The following is an 8,234-nucleotide window of genomic DNA, read 5'->3' on the forward strand; positions in this document are numbered from 1 at the left end:
CATATGAATGATCATAAAGGAGTCGAAGTACCAGAGGTTTATATTCAAAAAGCTTTATCAAATATTGCCAATTTTGGTGATGGGGCTATGGATATGTATCATCAACAAGACCCTTGTGAATTTTATAACTTAGTCCTAGTACATTTAGCTGAAATTATAGATGAGAAGTTAATCATAGAGTCACAAATGTTTTGTTCATCTTGTGCATTTTCTAAAACATTGCAAGATAATAATGTACAATTACTTGCTGTAGACTTACCAACTCAGAGTATCAAACACAGGGGGAGATCAGATGTCCAATTTTTACTTGATTCCTTTTTTGCCAATAATTCACAACCTTGCCTAACATGTGGAAAACCTTCAACAGTTATTAAAAACTGCTTGGAAATCCCACAAACGCTATTAATTAATTTGAAAAGGTACACTTTTGATCCTGTTACTAAAAGGACAAACAAAATCACAACATTGATTAAAGTTAATGATGAAATTAATTTGACTCAACACTGCAAATTGAAAGAGTCCTGTCAGTATACTTTAAAAAGTATTGTATGTCATAAAGGAATGTCAACAGAATCAGGCCACTATATCACTTATATTTCACAAGGCTCAACTCAGTTTGTTAAATGTGACGATCTAAATATAACAGAAGGTCATGGATTTGAATATGAAATTGAAAACTCGTGTGTATTATTTATTTATGACAAAATTAATGTTTCTATGCCTCCATTTGTTAAAATGACCCTCTTGTGTTTTGCACGGACATCTGGTTTGAGGAACATATGCACAATGTTGAATGACATGAAATTACAAAGTAAAGATCAGTTTTACTCTCAAGTAAGCATCATTAGAGATATTTTGTCACTTACATTAAATTCAGACAAAATGTCTCAAATTCTTAAACAACTTGAAATGGCCAAAGGCATAAATGCAGAGCCACTAGTATATTTTATTGCCAACTTCAGTAAATATATTTCACCCAAAAATGAACACTTTCAAACTATCTGGATAGAGTCTTTTCAAGTAATAGCTGAGAATGTCTGGAAATGCAAGAGCTGTCAGACACAAGGATCAAACCCAAATCCATATCCTCTGATTGAAGTGGAAGATGTTAACACAAAGAATATTGCTCTAGCTGTAAAAGAATACAAAATTTTGGATCAAAATAGAAAGTGTAAATGTCATGATGCATTTAAAGATGTTTGTATTATATCGCTTCCAGCAACACTAATGATCTACGTTTCTCATGCCATGACAGAAAGTGAATTCTTATCAGTGTATGAACTAGATATTGGTGAAAGCTTGCCGTTAACTGTGCCAGTACAAGGAAAAAAATATAATCTGTCATCCTATATAATAAAAGACAGTAAAACATATTGTGCTTATGATGGTTCGAAAAAAACCACAATTGACTCCTGTTTCATACCTACTGATGATAGGTCATGCTATACCATTTTATTTTTTAATGTAATACCAGAGGTGTTTCATAAAACTTTCGTGCATATTGATCCTGCAATATCTTTTGAAAATCCTTGTCTTAAATTGCAGTTGGAGTCTGCTGTAGACAAACAATTGCTGTCAACCATATCAACCCACGAAGGTGAAATAAATTTGAAAAACATTGTCGATGTAAACTACTGGTTTAATAGCAATATCATTAATGTATATATGAATTACCTTGCAAGAACATTACCCAAAACAATTCATGTTGCTGACAGTGGCTTCTTTAGTCAAACATTATGCAAAAGAAACACTAATAATCCATTGTTACCAACATGGACATTTCATTCAACAGAATCAAAAATACATTGGTCAAAACAAGATTATGTTATTGTGCCCGTGAATAATAGAAATTACCATTGGTCTATTATTATCTTGGACATGGAAAAACATATAGTGTATTATTGTGATTCCTTAGGCAAACACTGTGACATAGCTGTTTATCAAATTTTGAGATATTTAACATTTGAATTTATGATACATGATCAGGAATACATAAACATTGAACAGTGGAGACTCTGTAACTACTGTTCCTGCAAAAAATTCCCATTGCAAATAGATTCTTCAAGCTGTGGACCGTACATTTGTATCATCGCAAAAGCAATACTTTTGCAACAGTATATTCCAAACTACACCAACATGGCAGCTTTGTTACGTAATGAAATAGCTCTGGATCTACATCTTGACAGCTTGCAGCATTGAGTGAATTGGGATATTAAACTGATAACCATTGACATATTTTTGTAACCAGCCATAATATGATAATTTCAAAGTGACATGCTTTTGAGCATAGTATATCCTTCTCATGAATTAACTTCCATGATATTAACAGACATGTCATACTGACAGAATGTTATTTCAGAACGACTTGAGTTTGAGTGTATTATCCTCTTCTCATGTCACACTGACTAAATTAATTTCTACATTATTTCAGAAACTAACCTCTAATAATCTTACTCTACATGAATTAACTTCCATGATACGACAGAAATATGACCCTACCATGACAGAACATTATTTCAGAAACTAATCTCTAGTAACCTTACTCTACATGAATTAACTTCCATGATAATGATAGACATATTACCCTACTATGACAGAACATTATTTCAGAAACTAACCTCTACATGAATTTAATATCATACTGACAGAATGTTATTTCAGAACGACTTGAGTTTGAGTGTATTATCCTCTTCTCATGTCACACTGACTAAATTAATTTCCACATTATTTCAGAAACTAACCTCTAGTAATCTTACTCTACATGAATTAACTTCCATGATACGACAGAAATATGACCCTACCATGACAGAACATTATTTCAGAAACTAATCTCTAGTAACCTTACTCTACACGAATTAACTTCCATGATAATGATAGACATATTACCCTACTATGACAGAACATTATTTCAGAAACTAACCTCTACATGAATTTAATATCATACTGACAGAATGTTATTTCAGAACGACTTGAGTTTGAGTGTATTATCCTCTTCTCATGTCACACTGACTAAATTAATTTCCACATTATTTCAGAAACTAACCTCTAGTAATCTTACTCTACATGAATTAACTTCCATGATAATGATAGACATAATACCCTACCATGACAGAACATTATTTCAGAAACTAATCTCTAGTAACCTTACTCTACATGAATTAACTTCCATGATAATGATAGACATATTACCCTACTATGACAGAACATTATTTCAGAAACTAACCTCTACATGAATTTAATATCATACTGACAGAATGTTATTTCAGAACGACTTGAGTTTGAGTGTATTATCCTCTTCTCATGTCACGCTGACTAAATTAATTTCCACATTATTTCAGAAACTAATCTCTAGTAATCTTACTCTACATGAATTAACTTCCATGATAATGATAGACATATTACCCTACCATGACAGAACATTATTTCAGAAACTAATCTCTAGTAATCTTACTCTACATGAATTAACTTCCATGATAATGATAGACATATTACCCTACCATGACAGAACATTATTTCAGAAACTAACCTCTACATGAATTTAATGTCATACTGACAGAATGTTATTTCAGAACGACTTGAGTTTGAGTGTATTATCCTCTTCTCATGTCACACTGACTAAATTAATTTCCACATTATTTCAGAAACTAACCTCTAGTAATCTTACTCTACATGAATTAACTTCCATGATAATGATAGACATAATACCCTACCATGACAGAACATTATTTCAGAAACTAATCTCTAGTAATCTTACTCTACATGAATTAACTTCCATGATAATGATAGACATAATACCCTAACATGACAGAACATTATTCAGAAACTAACCTCTAATAATCTTACTCTACATGAATTAACTTCCATGATACGACAGAAATATGACCCTACCATGACAGAACATTATTTCAGAAACTAATCTCTAGTAACCTTACTCTACATGAATTAACTTCCATGATAATGATAGACATATTACCCTACTATGACAGAACATTATTTCAGAAACTAACCTCTACATGAATTTAATATCATACTGACAGAATGTTATTTCAGAACGACTTGAGTTTGAGTGTATTATCCTCTTCTCATGTCACACTGACTAAATTAATTTCCACATTATTTCAGAAACTAACCTCTAGTAATCTTACTCTACATGAATTAACTTCCATGATACGACAGAAATATGACCCTACCATGACAGAACATTATTTCAGAAACTAATCTCTAGTAACCTTACTCTACACGAATTAACTTCCATGATAATGATAGACATATTACCCTACTATGACAGAACATTATTTCAGAAACTAACCTCTACATGAATTTAATATCATACTGACAGAATGTTATTTCAGAACGACTTGAGTTTGAGTATATTATCCTCTTCTCATGTCACACTGACTAAATTAATTTCCACATTATTTCAGAAACTAACCTCTAGTAATCTTACTCTACATGAATTAACTTCCATGATAATGATAGACATAATACCCTAACATGACAGAACATTATTCAGAAACTAATCTAGCAATCTTACTCTACATGAATTAACTTCCATGATAATGATAGACATATTACCCTACTATGACAGAACATTATTTCAGAAACTAACCTCTACATGAATTTAATGTCATACTGACAGAATGTTATTTCAGAACGACTTGAGTTTGAGTGTATTATCCTCTTCTCATGTCACGCTGACTAAATTAATTTCCACATTATTTCAGAAACTAACCTCTAGTAATCTTACTCTACATGAATTAACTTCCATGATAATGATAGACATATTACCCTACCATGACAGAACATTATTTCAGAAACTAATCTCTAGTAATCTTACTCTACATGAATTAACTTCCATGATAATGATAGACATATTACCCTACCATGACAGAACATTATTTCAGAAACTAACCTCTACATGAATTTAATGTCATACTGACAGAATGTTATTTCAGAACGACTTGAGTTTGAGTGTATTATCCTCTTCTCATGTCACACTGACTAAATTAATTTCCACATTATTTCAGAAACTAACCTCTAGTAATCTTACTCTACATGAATTAACTTCCATGATAATGATAGACATAATACCCTACCATGACAGAACATTATTTCAGAAACTAATCTCTAGTAATCTTACTCTACATGAATTAACTTCCATGATAATGATAGACATAATACCCTAACATGACAGAACATTATTTCAGAAACTAATCTAGCAATCTTACTCTACATGAATTAACTTCCATGATAATGATAGACATATTACCCTACTATGACAGAACATTATTTCAGAAACTAACCTCTACATGAATTTAATGTCATACTGACAGAATGTTATTTCAGAACGACTTGAGTTTGAGTGTATTATCCTCTTCTCATGTCACGCTGACTAAATTAATTTCCACATTATTTCAGAAACTAACCTCTAGTAATCTTACTCTACATGAATTAACTTCCATGATAATGATAGACATATTACCCTACTATGACAGAACATTATTTCAGAAACTAACCTTTACATGAATTTAATGTCATACTGACAGAATGTTATTTCAGAACGACTTGAGTTTGAGTGTATTATCCTCTTCTCATGTCACGCTGACTAAATTAATTTCCACATTATTTCAGAAACTAACATCTAGTAATCTTACTCTACATGAATTAACTTCCATGATAATGATAGACATATTACCCTACTATGACAGAACATTATTTCAGAAACTAACCTCTACATGAATTTAATGTCATACTGACAGAATGTTATTTCAGAACGACTTGAGTTTGAGTGTATTATCCTCTTCTCATGTCACACTGACTAAATTAATTTCCACATTATTTCAGAAACTAACCTCTAGTAATCTTACTCTACATGAATTAACTTCCATGATAATGATAGACATAATACCCTACCATGACAGAACATTATTTCAGAAACTAATCTCTAGTAATCTTACTCTACATGAATTAACTTCCATGATAATGATAGACATAATACCCTACCATGACAGAACATTATTTCAGAAACTAATCTCTAGTAATCTTACTCTACATGAATTAACTTCCATGATAATGATAGACATAATACCCTACCATGACAGAACATTATTTCAGAAACTAATCTCTAGTAATCTTACTCTACATGAATTAACTTCCATGATAATGATAGACATAATACCCTAACATGACAGAACATTATTCAGAAACTAATCTAGCAATCTTACTCTACATGAATTAACTTCCATGATAATGATAGACATATTACCCTACTATGACAGAACATTATTTCAGAAACTAACCTCTAATAATCTTACTCTACATGAATTAACTTCCATGATACGACAGAAATATGACCCTACCATGACAGAACATTATTTCAGAAACTAATCTCTAGTAACCTTACTCTACATGAATTAACTTCCATGATAATGATAGACATATTACCCTAACATTATTTCAGAAACTAACCTCTACATGAATTTAATATCATACTGACAGAATGTTATTTCAGAACGACTTGAGTTTGAGTGTATTATCCTCTTCTCATGTCACACTGACTAAATTAATTTCCACATTATTTCAGAAACTAACCTCTAGTAATCTTACTCTACATGAATTAACTTCCATGATACGACAGAAATATGACCCTACCATGACAGAACATTATTTCAGAAACTAATCTCTAGTAACCTTACTCTACACGAATTAACTTCCATGATAATGATAGACATATTACCCTACTATGACAGAACATTATTTCAGAAACTAACCTCTACATGAATTTAATATCATACTGACAGAATGTTATTTCAGAACGACTTGAGTTTGAGTGTATTATCCTCTTCTCATGTCACACTGACTAAATTAATTTCCACATTATTTCAGAAACTAACCTCTAGTAATCTTACTCTACATGAATTAACTTCCATGATAATGATAGACATATTACCCTACCATGACAGAACATTATTTCAGAAACTAATCTCTAGTAACCTTACTCTACATGAATTAACTTCCATGATAATGATAGACATATTACCCTACCATGACAGAACATTATTTCAGAAACTAACCTCTACATGAATTTAATATCATACTGACAGAATGTTATTTCAGAACGACTTGAGTTTGACATATTATCCTCTTCTCATGTCACGCTGACTAAATTAATTTCCACATTATTTCAGAAACTAATCTCTAGTAATCTTACTCTACATGAATTAACTTCCATGATAATGATAGACATATTACCCTACCATGACAGAACATTATTTCAGAAACTAATCTCTAGTAATCTTACTCTACATGAATTAACTTCCATGATAATGATAGACATATTACCCTACCATGACAGAACATTATTTCAGAAACTAACCTCTACATGAATTTTACATACTACATGTTATTTCAGAACGACTTGAGTTTGAGTGTATTATCCTCTTCTCATGTCACACTGACTAAATTAATTTCCACATTATTTCAGAAACTAACCTCTAGTAATCTTACTCTACATGAATTAACTTCCATGATAATGATAGACATATTACCCTACCATGACAGAACATTATTTCAGAAACTAATCTCTAGTAATCTTACTCTACATGAATTAACTTCCATGATAATGATAGACATATTACCCTACCATGACAGAACATTATTTCAGAAACTAATCTCTAGTCTCTTACTCTACATGAATTAACTTCCATGATCATGATAGACATATTACCCTACTATGACAGAACATTATTTCAGAAACTAACCTCTACATGAATTTCATGTCATACTGACAGAATGTTATTTCAGAACGACTTGAGTTTGAATGTATTATCCTCTTCTCATGTCACATTATACAATGACATGGTGAAAACTGGTTTTAAACACTTTAATTTTATTTTTTTTAAATCAATTGTCTCCTTTCCTTTCTCTCATTTGAAATCCATTCATCATTCTTCCTGATTGGCACCTCTTATCGGTCAACTCTTTTACTGTCCACATCCACATGTCAGTCCTTGATTCTTCAACCATAATAGGTACTTGTCTGTTGTATTCATCCCTGTCAACGCCTGCCATTTCCCATTAGCTTCAGCTGTGGGCTTAATCTGACCACTTCAGTGTTCACTGGTTACTTCTAGCATTAAGAGGCACTTGTCACCACCTGGTCTTCACTGGTACTAGTGGTTGTTATCGAGTGCCGTGGGTCAGACTTGCTTAATTAGCAGCAGAGGATGAGGATG

At 31.8% G+C, this 8,234-nt stretch overlaps 1 long non-coding RNA gene across 1 annotated transcript; it reads right to left on the minus strand.

Moving 5' to 3' along the window:
* Nucleotides 1–6,491: 6,491 nt before the first annotated feature.
* Nucleotides 6,492–7,653, minus strand: LOC121379947. The gene is made up of 3 exons (XR_005958867.1): nucleotides 7,492–7,653; nucleotides 6,994–7,073; nucleotides 6,492–6,903 (listed from the first exon to the last, which is right to left on the minus strand). It is a non-coding gene; the product is annotated as an uncharacterized LOC121379947 (long non-coding RNA).
* Between the last annotated feature and the right edge of the window lie 581 nt (nucleotides 7,654–8,234).

The sequence above is a fragment of the Gigantopelta aegis genome, chromosome 8 (genome assembly GCF_016097555.1).
Source record: "Gigantopelta aegis isolate Gae_Host chromosome 8, Gae_host_genome, whole genome shotgun sequence".
Lineage (NCBI taxonomy): Eukaryota > Metazoa > Mollusca > Gastropoda > Neomphalida > Peltospiridae > Gigantopelta > Gigantopelta aegis.